This window comes from Vicugna pacos, chromosome 1 (genome assembly GCF_048564905.1).
Source record: "Vicugna pacos chromosome 1, VicPac4, whole genome shotgun sequence".
Lineage (NCBI taxonomy): Eukaryota > Metazoa > Chordata > Mammalia > Artiodactyla > Camelidae > Vicugna > Vicugna pacos.
The window spans coordinates 54,476,053-54,492,233 of record NC_132987.1 but is presented as its reverse complement, the minus strand read 5'-3'; positions in this window follow the sequence as shown (position 1 = coordinate 54,492,233).

The window sequence follows — 16,181 nt, the reverse complement described above, 5'->3', positions numbered from 1 at the left end:
TCTGGGAAGATGGGGCCATGGATGCTTGGCAACTGCCTTCAGGCTCCTGCCGCCTTCTCAGCCCCCACCCCCACCCCCCCCTCGCCCAGCCTGGCCACTCCCCAAGTGTGAAGCCCCACTGCTGTTTGCTCTCCAGGCTCTTCCTGCCACGACTAACCAGCAAGGTTCCAAAAGCCCCGAAACTCACGCCCAGAACCCTCAGTCTCTGTGACCCTGCTGCCTCAGGGAACCTACCCAAAATTTTCCTCACTCCTCCCCACTCCCTCCCCCTTCCACCTGGACTTGACGAGTTCTATTTTGTGCCTCTGAGTCTAGGTGGAGTTTTCTGAAATAATGGTTGGGATGTTTGAGGTGGGGCACTGTGAGACAGATGCATAATTGCTACTGGGGGCAGAACTAAATACTGGAAATAGCTGGGCTGCCCACTCAGCTGGGGAGACTCAGTGCTCACCTTCCTCCCGGCTGAAACACTAACTATGCATGAAAAATATTTTCCCCAAGAAAATGGCTTTTCTACAGTCAAGAATTCAAGAAAACCCCCTCTCATACAGAATTTGATGTTTCCAAATCAGCAAAACACAAATTATGAACCTAGAAGTCTCATCTATGATAGAGAACTCTTGTAGTGAGAATTTTGAGTCTCTGTAGCTAACAAAAAAATTAGGTAAAGAAGGAAAATGCTGGTCCATTCAAGAACAAAGGCCTTTTAGCAGTTGTGTTTGCATTCTAAACAATGGCGAAGAATAAGCTATTTGCTGTAACAGTTACAAGATTTTCTAACACAAGAGACCCTGTTCCTGCTCCTTCTCGGACAAAGCAGGTTATTGTGTGTCCTTAAAAGTTACAAACCTGCCTTTGTTTTTAAATATTCTTACTCCTACTTTCCATTAAACCAGACTTTCAATTTTTACAGGAATATTTCTGAATCTAAAACCCTAAAGCTATTCACTGGGAGAACGAGAAGTCAAAGGCAGCAAAAAGCAACAATGGAAGCAGCTAAGAAAGCTGAGAGAGATAAGGAGAGGGTCGTGGTCTTGGAATTGGAGGGCTCCCAGAGAGCACTCAGGCTAACCTCTAGCCAGAGCGAAGCTCTGCAGGGCGGCACCTGTCCGGTGCACCGCCGCCTCTGCTTGAAGACTTCCATTCATGAGCAGCCTACTACCTCCCCAGGAAGCCCATTTAGGAGCAGTTTTCTGAGCCTTGGATGGCAAATCTTGCACCCAAGTCTGCCTACCATTCACTCCCATCACTGGGCCCTGACTTGGTCGCTGGTAACACAAAATAAATCTCCCCTGCAGAACAGCTTTTAGATATTTGGAAATAGCCACCTCGTCCTAAGTGTTTTATTTTTTTTTTCCCCTCCAGACTAAACATCCTCTAAATCCTTAAATCATCCGTTGTATGTCTTGACTCTCAGACCCTAAGCTATTCTTGCAACTTTCCCTGGAACAACAACAGTTTGCCAAGGTCTCTCTTAAACTGCGATTCCCGGAGCCGAAGACAGCACAGAAACAGGCGGACAAGTGGAGAGCCACATCCCTCGCTCTGGAGACCATGTGGGCTTTCTCTGGCACCTGCAGCACCTTGCTATGTCACCTGTTCTCACAGCTGACGTCTCCCAGCCTCTAATGAATGCTAATAACTACCATTGGTATGGTGCTTCACAGATCACAAAGTCCTTTCAGAAACATGTCTCCTTTACTCCACATAACCCTGAGGGGTTGATTAAAGATGAGGAAACAAAGGTTTTCCCAAAGCCACATGGCCAGGCTCAAGCTGTGAGCCTGTGAGTCCCCATCCATGCTCCTCCAAACACAACCATGTTGTCTTTTCACTTGAAACTCTGTTAAGACCAAGAAAGTCTCCCTGGCTTCATCTGTTAGTGTCTATTCAAAAATCTCTTTTTTTTTTTCCTGTTCCATTTTGTCTTGTTAATTTCTTCCCATCCTTTAACCTATCTAGATCTTTTGACTCCCATTTCTGCTGTCCCTAACATTAAAGGGAAGACACCGACAGGTCAGACAGAGAGGGCAGCAGAAGAGGATGAAGTGCCAAGCAGGCAGAGCCTGGGGGAGGGAGGAGCTGGGAGGGAGCATCTCAGAGAAGGATGGGCAGTGTGGAGTGACAGACGCATGCTGATGACACGGGTTGGGAGGATGGGTTCCATGCCCCATCCACCTTGGCTGGCTGTGTTATCCTAGGCAAGCCACCTAGCCTCTCAGAGCCTCACTTTCTGATGAGCGGACATCACAGTGAGACTAGTCAATTCCCAAGACCTCTCCCAGGTTTATCAAGCTAACAGGTAGAGCAGACCTTATTGTTAATCCAGTGGTTCCTCTTCTCTTTCAATCCAATGAGGATATTGAACATCAGACTCAAAATATTTCACATGGCTTTCTTCTCCTAAAATAAAGGAAAGCAAAGATGGCTAGGGGTCATGGCAATAAGCAACATTTATTTCATCTGATTGCCAGCCCTGGGTTTTTTGGGTTGAGGGGAGAGAAGGATTACAAAAGCTACCTCTCAAGAAGTAGGACCTGAAGACTAAGGCATTCTCAAAGGGGCTGAACAAGAGGCTCTCCAGCTGTCACCTGATACCCTCTTTACAGCAGAGGACCGAGGGTCCCACAGTGAACAACCCTTCCCACAGTGGCCACTTAGATGATGTGGGACGGGAATGAGGCTCCTGTTTGTTAAGCATCTCTTGTGTGCCTTCCTGGGGAGGTCATGTGATAAATGTCCCTGGATCATTGCACTAAGAAATATCATCCCATGTTTTCATTCTTTCAGAGTAGAGACATTCAATGAAAATATAATGTTAGCCACATTTATAAGGTTAAATTTCCTAGTAGCCGCAGAAAGAGTAAAAAGGAATGGGTGAAATAAACTTTAAACAAATATTTAACTCAGCATATCCCAAAATATTATCATTTCAACCTGTACTCAATATAAAAATGGAGTTACTTAACATTATTTTTTATACTAAGTCTTCAAAATCCAGTATTTATTTTACATTGGCACCACTAGCCTGGGGTCAGTGGCTGCCATATTGGACAGAGAAGCTCCCACAGCATCTGGTACTTTCGCATCATAGCACTTCTCAAACTACATCGTAATTGCCTGTTTCGCAATCTGCATTATCCATCAGGCTGGAGCTCTGGGAGGCCAGGGACTAGAGTTAACTGATACAGTCCCTACTCAGTGCTTGACATGAATGTAATAGGCTCTTGGTGAGTATTTGCCAAGGAAGCAAGGAAAGGAGGAAGACAAGCTCACATACCTAGTCAGTACAGAGAAGAGCTTGGATTTGAACCTATGTCTGTCCAACAGGAAAATGCACCATCACCTCACTGTATCATGCTGCCACCTAAACTTCAGGGAGCATTATGTAAAGAGCATGGTCCTTAATGCCAAACAGACTTGGATTCAACTTCAGCTAGGAGACTAGTGACAGGGAACTCATTGCAGAAGTTATTAGAGTGATTTTGTGCTAGTTACCTTACCTCTCTTAGCCCTAATTTCCTCATCTGTAAAATGGGAATGATAATATTTACCGCTCAGGGAACTATGACAATGACGTGGATCTTGCAAACATTAGACTTTCTATAAATGTTAGTTTCTTTGCCTTGTCTAATTAGATGGAAATAAAACATTCTTATCTGGCTATGTTTCACTCATGCAGCAGCTTTGACCCTATCTAGAGAGGGGAAAGTAATGAAAAGCAAACCAAAATTTGAGAAATGGAGCCAACTCCTACCATCTGCCTCCTTGTTTGTTCTTTAAAAAGCTCCACAAAGTGCTGGTCTAGTCCGGGCAGCCCATGAATTGTGAGGGGGCTAGAGAGCCCTTTGCTTTGCTGGCAGGTCCTCTGACTTTGCCTCAGGCATTCTAGCATTTAAACCCCCTCTGCCTCAGGCCCAGTGGAATCCACCTTTGCTATCCTGAGAGCTCTGGAGGCTGGAAACTATAAGGACTACACCTGGTCCAGCAGCCGAGTGTGTGTGTGAGTGTGTGTGTGTGTGTGTGTGTGTGTGTGTGTGTGTGTGGCAGGGGGAAGGGGTGGGCAGTGAATGCTCAGAGATTCAGTCCTGAGGCCCAACTTCTAGCTGGGGCTTGAACCTCAGGGAAGGAAAAGGCTCCTTTAACCCAAGATCCTTGCAGAAGCTTAGGAGGAGGTGGTAAAACTGCCATCGTCTTGATCAGAAAATGTCTATCAAAATTCAACACTCACTCCCAGCTTATTTCCTACCACTCACCCTCCCCGTGCCCGTGCCCCTCAGAGTTTTCTCATTTCCGTGGCTTTGCTGGCTCAGCTCCTCGGCCTGTGGGGCCCTCCTCCTATCCAGTCACCACCAGCCCTACTCCTCCCCGCCTGCACTTGCCAGCCAGCCTTCCATCTTTCAGTCCTACCAGCGCCCTGGCCAATACACACACACCATCACCATATACATGTACCCCACCATTCTGCCTACCCATCCTCCTTTGCCTAAAAGTCTTCCCTACCTACATACACATACTCCCACACACATATACACACCACCCCCACCACCACATACACATAAGCCCCAGCAGAGGCACACACACAGCACGACTGACTGCACCACACACCTTCCGCTCGTCCCCTGCTTCACACACACCCGACACACACACACAGTCTAATTACCCACCACGGAACTTTTGATCTCCCGAGTTCTAAAGACTTATCTTTTTCACCGTGATTAGAGTCATTCATATACAAACACCTCTTATCTCTCCTACTTGACTATGAGCTCTTGAAGACAGACTGTTTCTGTTATTTCTGTAACCTGCACAGTGCTTGGTTCATAGTTGGGGCTCAGTGATTCTTTCTGAATGAATCAGTGAACCAGTCAATATGGTCTACGTGGCTTAAGTGAGCCAGTAGAGGAGAACCAACCACGTCGGTCCTGGGGGCTGAGGGTGCTGTCTTTGGTGGCTGGTCTTGTCTGATCCTGTCCCGTTGCCTTGGTTTCATTCCAAGGGAAATATTTGCTGTGCGCAAATAAAACGTGAATATGTTCTAATCTGTTGCAAAGATACACAGAGCCTTCAGCCTGATGCTTAGCTCTCTGAGGGCACTTCAAAGAACTGTGAAAATAAAATGTCCAGGGTGGGAATAAGGAAAGCCTAACTCTTTCCTCCCCAGAGAGAAGAGCAGGTGAAGCCGGGATGACATGTTCCCCCTTGAACATTTCTAAATAAAACCTCCTGGGGGGCCTGGCAGCATCCCAGACATGACAAGTGATCTCAAGATTTTCCTTCCTATGGTTCTACAGACGCAGAAGTGCCAAGCCTGTGATCTGAAAACACACCGACACACTCACACTGGAAAATTTTCCTTGATGTCCGTGGTCTTCCAATGGAGAAATCTATCTCCCAGAAATGTGTGGGAGTTGAACCGAAGTTTGTGCAGCTCCCTGGCCCACAGAAGCTAGCCCTCTGCCCACCCAAGCATCACATGCTCTGTATCTGTGTGCCTACATTTTAGCAAACGTGCAGCATGGCTGGAGAAGTCAGGAAGATAAAAATTCCTAGTGGCAGAGAATTAGGAAGAGATCTTTGTATTTTGTTTGTTTCCTACTGAGGAATTCTTAGAAGTTCAGAACCTTCCATAATAAGCTGTCATCGGATACAGTTGTTTCCGAATACGGCCTCAGGTTTGATTGCAGGGTTTTCAAGCGTCTGACCAAGGAATGCAATGTTTCAGCGTTCTCAGCCCAGTCCTGTCCCGGTTACAGGCTGGGGGCAGGGGCAGAGGAGGGAGGGGAAGCACAGTGTTGAACTATCAGTTATGGAAATCCAGTGTGAGCAAATTAAACCATTCATTTAATGGCCGAAGAGAGATCACTTAAGATCCCTGCAGTGGATTCTGAAAATATAACCCGGGACTCCCCCTTCATTTCCATGTTGTATGAGAATGAGTCTTCTGGGTTGGGCTGGCCTGAGGACAGATACATCTATTTACAATTCTGGATCAAGCACAAGCCTCAGCCACTCCTCAGGGCACAGACTTAGCTGCCATTTCCTCACTCTTACATATTCAAATCCTCTCAACCAACCGCAGGTGAGACATGATGGTGTCCTCATTCACCTCACTTTGTAAGTGGGGAATTTGAGGCTCAGAGAGGCCAAGCAACTTGCCCGAAATAGCCCAGCTAGAGTCAGAATTCTGACTTGCTGACCCCAAAGCTCCTTCCCAGGGGATTGCTTCCCCATGGGGGCCAGCCTACTCAGAAGCCAACGTCTGCTTATTCCTACCAGTTGTTATTCAAAGCAACCACTATTCTCTCCTCATTAGATCCTCCGTCTTTTAACACATGTACTTTAAAAGCCACACAATACGAACTCAATCAATTCAAAAGACTTTTTGAAAACCTGTTTCCTTTGAAAAGTATTTGTCTTTTAGATTCCCCCATTACAAAGTGGAATTGCCAAGACCTCTCTGATATGTTTACAACACCCCTGTGCTGAGTCTTACTGCCTCTCCCAGGAGCCAGATGGACGCCTCTGGTGCAGCCCTCCCTTGGCCTGACAGCTGTCATTGTCAATGGGAAGGGGGCCTTTGATCCTCATCTGAAATACACAACAAAGTCTGGCCAGATCGCCAAGAGTCATACCTATACTTGAGTGCGCACAGACACACACACACACAGACAGATGTTTATTGTAGTGTTGTTTTTAACCTCAAAAAAATTGGAAACAGTCTAATATCAAACAGCAGGGAAACGATTAAGTAAATGATGCTATAGCCATAAGAAGGTATATTAGACAAACCTTAAAAATGGAATTTATGAAGAATGTTTAATGCCCTGAGGGGCATGCCTATGATATAATGCTAGGCAAAATGCAAAGTTATATATTAAAAAATATATCTCCATTATGCAAAACAAAACAAAAAAGACAGGGAAGAAATATGCTTAAATGTTAACAGCATTCATTTCTAGGATTATGGGTGCTTGTTTATTTATTTTGAATTGTTTTTTGTATTTTCCTAATTGTATATAATGATTTTTTCATTTGAAATGCTTTTAAAACTTTTCAAAGATAAGATTCCCAGTTTGGGTGAAGTAAGAAGACTGATTTTAAAAATAATGAAAACAATTTTGGGGAAACTGCAAAATATCAAGATTATTAAATATCTCAAAATTCTCTGATTAGAATTAGGCCATAAATTTAAAACTAAGTATCATGAAAGATATGCATGCGTGCCAGTTGAAAAGAACAATTTCTACTTTGGATCCTACTCCCTTACAAGTAATAATGTACCAAGTCTTTTAAAATAACAAATGTAACAGCATGCAGGATTCTGTTACTTGTCAGCCGTGGACCTGGGTGGAAAACAAGCTTAAACTGACCTCTACCATTCATGGTCAGGCTTGATGAAGGGCTTCTGGAAGAGCTCCCTGGTGTGGGGGGAAGGGAGGCGGCGGGGACCAGCAAATGTGAACCTCCTCCCCAGCCTGGAGTGAGCTGAGGCACTTACTGAAGGAATTTAGACCTCCGTTCCCCCTCCTCTTGGCCAGCTAGCAGAGGCAGAAAGCAGCAGCAGGATGATACGCTGGGTTGATTCCAATCATTCTGAGGCGCTCCCCGCCAGTCGCCCATAGATAGTCTTCCCCAGGCTTCCTGTGGACTCGGTCCTGTTTATTTGCACTTTGGAATGATCCTGCGCAGGACAAGAAGGCAACTAATAAATGCTTCTTCTGATCCCCCCCACATCTTCTCATCTGGAATCTGCACTATTTTTCTCCCACCTCTCTGCTCTGATGTACTTCAAGCCACCCTTGTAACAAATTAAATTTGTCTTCCCCCAAATTTCCCTCTCCACTTGTCCATCCCCTACTCCAGAACTCACCTTGGCTCCCTCTTGCTCAAGGGCTCAGATCCAGATTCCTCTCTCTGGACGCTCTCCAACGTCCAGTCCCTACCCAAGTCCCTCCAAAATTACCTTCCTCTGCCCTACAGCTTCCCCAATTCCCCCACGTTTCCTACCCCTCAGCATCCAGCCCAGCCCTCCCTTCTGGCAGGCTACACTTCAGTTGCCCTCAGAAGTCCCATCCAATGGAAAGAAATTCCCTTTTCTACAATAGAATAATGGAGTCTTGTCCAAATTATGCTCAAAGATACAATTTTTCCAATGTTAAGTTTTCTCCCATCAACTTTTGTTAAACCTTTGGCACCAGCAGCTCTATCTAGTGAGAGCCCACAGATGGCAAAGTGAAAAAACAAGTCCCTGGTGAAAATTCATGGAAAAGCCTCAGGAACAGCCCAACACGTGTCTTCAACAGCTTGTTTATTTCACAGACATGTGCTCATGATTGTGGTTTTATGCACAGGTAAAACAAATTCCCATTTTCTACTAATAAAATTGTTATCGGTTCATGTAATAGAATTATATACCACATGCTTTTGTGATAGTCTTTTTAAAAAAAAAAAACAACTCTGTATTCTGCTAAGAAAATTATGATTGCTGTGAGCCAGGACACCTGGGTGACTTTACAAACTACTGCTTCAGACACATTACACCTCTATTTCCCCAACACACCTCACACTCATGCACAGTTGTGTCTTTATCATGCTGTTCCACCTATGATCGCTGAACCTCCCTCCATTCTGTAAGATCCCATTCAAACAGCACATCCTTTGTGAAGACTTTCTACCTTTGGTTCTGAGGTCCAACAGAATTCCTATAGTTGCTTCAGAAATCAATGAAGAAGAAATACAGACATCAGAGAAAAGTAGTTAGGAAGAAAACCCTAAGCTAAATCTACAATGAAGGAAATATTACATTGAGAAGCAAAATGTTGGGAACTCCTTAATTTACCAGGGTCAAGGGGAATACTGAAAGAGTCGGCAGTGCTCATGAAAGGTTAACACCTATTGCCTGAATTCACACGGACAAGCAGCGAGAGAGAAGATGTATTACACTTTTACTCTACGCGAGACATTCTGCTAGGTGCTTTTTGAATATTGTATTTATTCTTCTTTGGAAATCTTAAGGTCTGCATTATTATCTCTATTCTACAAATGAGAAGAGTAAGGCTCAGAGAGATTGAATTTGCTCAAATTCACCCACTTAGCCAGTGGAAGAGCCATGAGGGAAACCCAGGTCCACAGCCAACGCGTACCAGGCCCTGGACATTGTCACATACGCTCTCACTGAACCGTCCAACAACTCTGTGAAGCAGGAGTTATGAGTCCCATTTTTCGGACAGGAGGCTGATGTGCACACAACTGAAATAGCTTGCCCATAGTCACATAGTTAGTAGTGACAGAGGTGAGCTAGGAAATCAGGCTTTGGCTCCATATCTACCCGTGACTCACCATGCAAGGAGCATGGGTCTAACTTACTAACTGCAAGAGAAGGTGGTGAATCTGGGAAGCAGTGGGAGGTAGTTTAACCCACTGAAGATCTTTGAATAAATAAAGAACTGCTTCCAGACAGGCGTCTATAGAGCTATTACTACGTTACCATATGGATTACCTCGTTACCGTTTACATTTACAAGGTGTACACGTAGCTGTAAATGAACGTTGCCCACATTCCAGTTGGGATGTGTGGGTTGGAAAGGGTAAAACACGGATCCCATAATGAAACATTACATCTTGTCATTGAAGGCAGTTTAATACACAGGGAAGTAGAGGAAGACCATATTTAGATTTTGTATTCTGCTGTGGCTGAGACAATCCTGTCAGGACAGGCCCTGAGGTCAGTTTTCAGGTTCCAGATGAACATTCCTAAGTGGGAAGGTCCAGATGAAACTCAGATAACTATCCAAAGCAATTAGGGTATGGAGGAGGGAGCAATAAGAATGAGGAAAGATTTCAAAGGCAATTCAAGTCAAAGAGCATATGAAATCCTCCCAGCCAGGATGCTACCTGGTGAAGAAAATTCCTCAGTGGTCAGGCTGAAATGCTGATCTTTCTTGGCTGCCTAAAGGAGACTGTCCGGGTGCCTGGGTTCTATCCCAGAAAGCTGGCCACACTTAGGAAGACCAGGCAGGCCTGAGGAGAAATGGAAATTAGTTCTCCCAGTCTGTTCATGACTGCCAGCCCCATGGGGAAGGGGCACGTATTGGGGAGGATCTGGGTTGAATCAATCAATGAGGAGGTTGATTCCTCTCCTTCTCAACAAGGCCTGGATCTCCAACATGCAAATGAGAGATTTGGGCATTTTGATGCAGTGTAAATTGCTCTGGGTTGCTAAGGGCTGAGATGAGGCCGTAGGGTCCCACCAAGCTCCATGCCATCCCAAATCTGGCTGAAATGAAATACAGTGCCCTGGGGCCCCAGGTATTGCTGCTAAATGAAGCCTCTCCCTCAGCACACACCCTGAGCTACTGCAGAGCCAAGGTTCCTCGCTCCTCACTCCTCTCCCTCAATGGGGGCAGGCAGAAGCAGGCCGTGCACAAAAACAAATCCACGAAGTGAGGGTAACTCAGCCACCCCTTTCTCAAGCACAGGGGTGTGCTGTACAGTAGAGATCACTTACACATTCACATATTCATTCATCCTCTGGTGATCTCTTGCTAAGTGCCAGGTGCTATGTTTGGGGCGGGGTAATTCAGACAGGCATCCAAGAGGGTCCCTATAAGAGGAATTTGTGGGAAACACAGACTCAAGCACAATGTGATATGTGCTGGAATGGAGGGCACCACAGAGAGGATGATGTTGGAAGCAGTCTCTCTGTGACTTTTGGTTATTTTTTAAAGCAGCTATGAGATGTACACCACGATTCCAAAATGTGAATGGCCACGCTTCTAATGACTACGTAAGACCCCTGACATCCTGTTCCCAAATACCCGTTCTAGCCCCCTCTCAGTCGTGTCTCCTCCTGGGTTGAACATCTACAGTTTAGCTACACATGAGCAATTTCCAGTCCCTGCACCTGCCAGCGACTGCCAGGCCTCCGTGTGTGTGTGTGTGTGTGTGTGTGTGTGTGTGTGTGCGCGCGCACACGCGCTGTTCCCTCTGCCTGGAAGGCCCTTCCCCCCTTGCTCTGCCCAGTAAAGTTCTACTAATTAATCATTCAAGGGTTGGCCCAAGTGTCAAGCCTCTCCGGGGCCTTCCTTGATCCTAACAGGAAGTACTCACTGCTCCTACACTTGTACTCCCAGAACCCGTTTGCAGGCCTCGATTACGACACCTGTAAACATTGTATAATATCTATTTGTTCCTGTACCTTTCACCCACCTCCCACAAAACAGGGAGCTCTTCTCGGACAAGTCCCACACTGAGGACACCAGGCTCTCGACAAACGTTTATGGAAGTGGAAATGAAATTTATGGCTGTGTAAACTCCCGCATGTCTTACCTTAATAAGGTAAGGGCCTATTAAAAGTGATAGCCCAGTCTCATCTAACAGGTGGGAAGGGCCACTTGCCTTCCATGGCCAAACACTCTCATTCACTGATCTTATTGCTGGGACTCTACAGTGCTATGGCGGGGGGGGGGGGTGCAGGGGCCAGAAACAGTGAGGTTAAATCCAATTTGTGTTTTAAGGCTAGAATACATATGCTTAGATGTGATTCTCTAGGCCAAAGAATGTATCTAGAATGCTACCCAAGAAACTGGTGATCGTGTATAACTCTGGAGAGTGGGCCACAGGCTAGAAGGTGACGTGGGGGCTTTCTTTTCCGTTTTCTACCTTTCTGTGATGTTGAGATTTTTGTCAGACATCTTTTTTCAAAGAAATAAGACATGAAAATGAATCCTGTGACTGTATCTTAAATGAACGATGAAAATGAGGTGGCTGTTTACCAAGGGACGTATACTAGAGTCTTACTAGAATGTTCACAGCGATGTCATTAATAATAGCAAAAACTGGAAATTGCCCAAATGTCCATTAAGAGTAAAATGGAAAAAATCAGTTGTAATATATTCATACAACGGGATACTACACAGCAAAGAGAGGGAACAGAACACAAGTACATAGTGCAAAACGGATGACTTTTCCAAACTTAATGCTGAGGAAAAGAAGCCAGATACAAAAGAGCAGGTACTGTATGGTTCCACCTATACAATGTACAAAAACAGGCAAAATTGATTTGTGATGTTAGAGGCCAGGACAGTGGCCACCCTGATGGGGAGGGGGCGAGGGAATTAGTGACTAGATGGGGGCCTGAGGGGGCCTTTTGGGAGAGATGAGCTGAAAATGTTTTGTAATCTGGGTCCTAGATGCACCGGGGTGCTTGCTCTGTGAAAACTCATCAAGCTTCTTAGGATTTGTGCACTTTCCTGTGTGTATGTTATACTTCAGTAAAAAGTACACACACAAAATAGGCCACAACTGAGATGCCTGAGCATTCCCTTCCATCCCTCTTCGGAGTCAGACCTTCAAGTCTCCTCAATATCCAGCGAGGGCACAGCAGCAGGAGATGGGAACTAACCTGTGGTCCCTAGTGGCTTTATGAGCACCTGTGCCCCGCCCGAGGTAGAACCTCAGCACAGGAAGGAACAGGCAGAGCACCTGAGCACTTCCGCGATGCACAGCAGTCAGAGCTTTCCTACGAGGAGATGCTGTTCTCATATTTTGCACGTCTAGCCATGTAGCTGGGCTCTTCTCACAGGAGAGAATGCAGAAAAAGAGAGAAGGGATGAAGAGGTTTCTGGTTTAAATGCAAGCTGCCTTCGTCCCAGAGGTTAGGGGCCAGAGACAGACTATGAGCAAGAACCATGGAGGGGAAAGGTGAGCAGAGGCCATCTACTTGTTTTTAAACACTCTGTTTGGCTTCAGGGGACAACAGGCGGGAAGACTGTCTTGGGGTGAAAGGGCAGGCTGGATGCCCCATTTGAGACCACATGACAGAATCCACGGATGGATCACTTCACCCGCAGGCTCTATTACCAGTGGGCAGAGTTGATCTTCCTTTTGTCCAACTCAAAATAAATACAGACCTCTCCATAGGCCTGCCAGAGCCATGGCGGGGGTGGGCACTTACAAGCCAAGCCAAGAGCTGAAAGAACCGCCCTCCTCACCACCCGCTCTCCAGCTGCCACGCTGAAGCAGGCCCACGAAAGAATGCACATTCCCGCCCCACCAGGCCCTCGGCCCGCTCTCCCAGGGGAGCTGTGGGCCGCTGCCAGAGCAAGTCCTCTCACAGCTCGCGGTGGGCAAGTTCTAGGTTAGCCTGCTACTCAGACTTCGGGGGCTAGAGTCTAAGCTCATGGAAGCAAGGGTTAAGCCCTGGCCATATGAAACTCTCCACTAAGGCCATAGAAGGAAGCAAAAAGAGGCTCTGAAAGGTCAAGAGAGATTTTGCCAAGTCTACACATTCAAGTTCATCCACTTCCTCATTGGAGAGGACCCTTTAGCTCTCACCCAGAACCCATAGACGTCCATTTCAAACTCATTTGGTTTGCTGGGTTCTAAGTTGATGGTGGATCAGAGGCAGAAAATGACAGTGAACATGAGAGACAGCTGGAAAAGCATGCTCTTAATGTCTCAAGAAGTTCTGATTGATGACCTAACAATTTAAAGGAGCAGGAAAGCTCTGAAGATCAGACACAGGATCCCCCAAAAGCCTGGCCACTTGAGGCTCCTTCATGCAGGGAACTTTCATGGGCCTCAGGGGTGGAGCAGGAGGCTGGCAGGTGGCTGGCTGGAGGAACAGGCAGCTCTGCCCTGCATGACTGGACCAGAGGGCCCAGAAGGCTCGAGAGATGCTGCAGAGTCACCAGAATGCATTAAGATTCTGCTGCGGAGCTGGACTCCATTCTGAAGGCAGTAGGAAGCTATGGGAAGTTTCCAAAGATTTTTAAACTTTTGTTTAAGGTTTGGGGCTTAAGGAAGAAATTCCTCAGCTATCAGGAATCTAAATATGACAGGGGCCTCCAGGTTTTCTTGACAGTGGATGTTTCATAAACTCTAAAAATTGAGAGTGAGGAGACGGAGGTAGGAGAGAGGATGTTCGCAAGCTCAGGAGATGAGCCAGAGAGGAATAAGGCCCCCCTAGGCCAAGGGGTCAGAGGGTCAGCCTATTTGGTCAGAAGCCTGGTTTGCTCCTTCGTAACTGTAGAGCCTCAGACATGTTTAACCTCGCACTTTGACCCTCAGTTTTCACATCTGCAAAGGGGGTATTAGTACCACCCCCGACGAGGACTGGGAGTGCTAAAGGATGATGTGTGTGAATTGTCCAGCACAGAGCCTGGCATCTAGGGGATGCTCAGCGCAGGTAATTTCCATTCTCTTTCTAGAGTGGCCGTAGTGGAGACAAATTCGAGCCGGCCCAGGATAGTAATTCAAAAGTCTGGCTGGAGTCACTGGAGCACGTTCCCAAGGAAGCACAGTGACTCTTGTGGGCGTGGCAAGGAAGCCGTCAGAGCCCTAAAGGAGAGATGAGAGAAACCAACAGAGTGGAAGATCGCAGGAACTGGGACCACTTAAATTGTTTCAGAGCAAGGACCCCGTTCAAGTTCTGTGTTTGGCTTCCGACTCCAACTCTTACTAGCTTTGTGTTCTTGAGCAAGTTACCTAACCTCTCTGTGCCTCAGTTTCATCATCTTTAAAAAAGGGATGATAATAGTATCTATGTTACAGGGTTGTTGGGAGGATCAAGGGGGTTAGTATAAGCAAAGCCCCTAAGTGGCCTGGCACAGAGGAATGATCTTCCGGTTTTGGCTGTGGTCACTGAGCTGAGACAGCCCAGCAGAGTGATTAATGGCCAGGTTCTGGAGGAGGCCTCTTGGGTACACTTTCCCTCTTACTGTGTGCTAGCCATATAGCGATTTATGTAACCTTCCTGTACCTAAACTTCCTCATCTCTAGAAAGTGGAGGTGATAATGATAGTACCTCCCTCAGAGGGGTGTTGTTGGGACTACATGTGCTAATACATGTGAACTGTTTAGAAAAGTGTCTAGCTCATATTAAGCACTCAGTAAATGTCAGCTATTATTACTCCCTGACTATGAAGAACCCTGAAGACAATATGGCAACTATTTGTTTAAAGAGATATTGAATCTAAAAGATTTTCTTTTCTTACCTCGGTTTTTAGGGTATTTATACCTGAATTTTACAAAGAAAGGTGTGCCAGCCAGATAGAATCCTTTATCATTTGATGACAAGAAAAACGTGGCTGTACCTTTTGGACGCTGTCCTCAAGTCCCTTCCTCCATAGCTGTACAAAAATAGGAAAGGCCCCCTAGGACCATGTGGCCCACTCCCCCACCTCCACTCCAGACAGGCTACACTCCCTGCAGCATTTCTACCAGAGGAATGGGAGGCATTGCCCCAATGTGAGGGACCAAGACAGTGATGCGGCCAATTTCCCACTGCCATCTTGTGATCAGCCCAAGGCAGGGTTACCTGCCTTATACTTGAACTTGGTTTTTGGATTTTAAGGGACAACTTTAAAAGCAGCCCCCTAAAGGAAAACAGAAGCTTTCAGGCTGAGGGCAAGGGATTTGTTTTTCTATCCTTCCGTGTTGTTCCTCTGAAGGTGTGCTGCAAATTGAAGAACAAGGGGCTAGTTCCCCTACTGTGATTAAGTGAGTTTTGCTACTGCCAGAGAATAAAGGCTAGACTGACACTAGATGAATGTTCCAGAGGGCTGATCTCTTTGTTATCTTTTCCAGCCTGGTTTCTCTCCTGGAGGAGAGGGAATGGTACATTAGAACATATGCTGGGCAAATGCACCGATGTAAGTGATGTTCTTAGGAGGAAAGACTCAATGTGCTAAACAACGAACTTCTAAAAACTTCTAAATACTTCAAGAAGACAGGGAGTGGGAAGGGGATGGGAGTGGCGGAGGTAAGTCACTAAGGAGAAGCAAGAGAGAAGGAAGAGGTATAGAGAAAAGACATCATAAACACTTAACAGTGAGGAACCAACTCTGGGCCCAGGAGTGCATCTAGCAAGGTAGCTCATCACGAGTTGTACCCTCACATTTCACAGCAGAGCCAAGGTTCCTGGGCCCAGGCCCTGAACCCCCATCCAACACAAGCTCCTAATTCTCAAGAGCCATATTCTTAGAGCTGGAGCAATCCTCTGAATTCATCTATCCCATCCAGTGCAGTACTCCCTCTGCACTAAATCTTTCTGCAGAAATGCCTCTTGTGACGGGAGACTCATTATCAGCAGAATTCCTTCAATGGAGCAGGGCCACTCCAAACATCCCAAAGTCCTTCCTAACCGTACACTGAACTAAAAATCTGCCTCCCTATGAC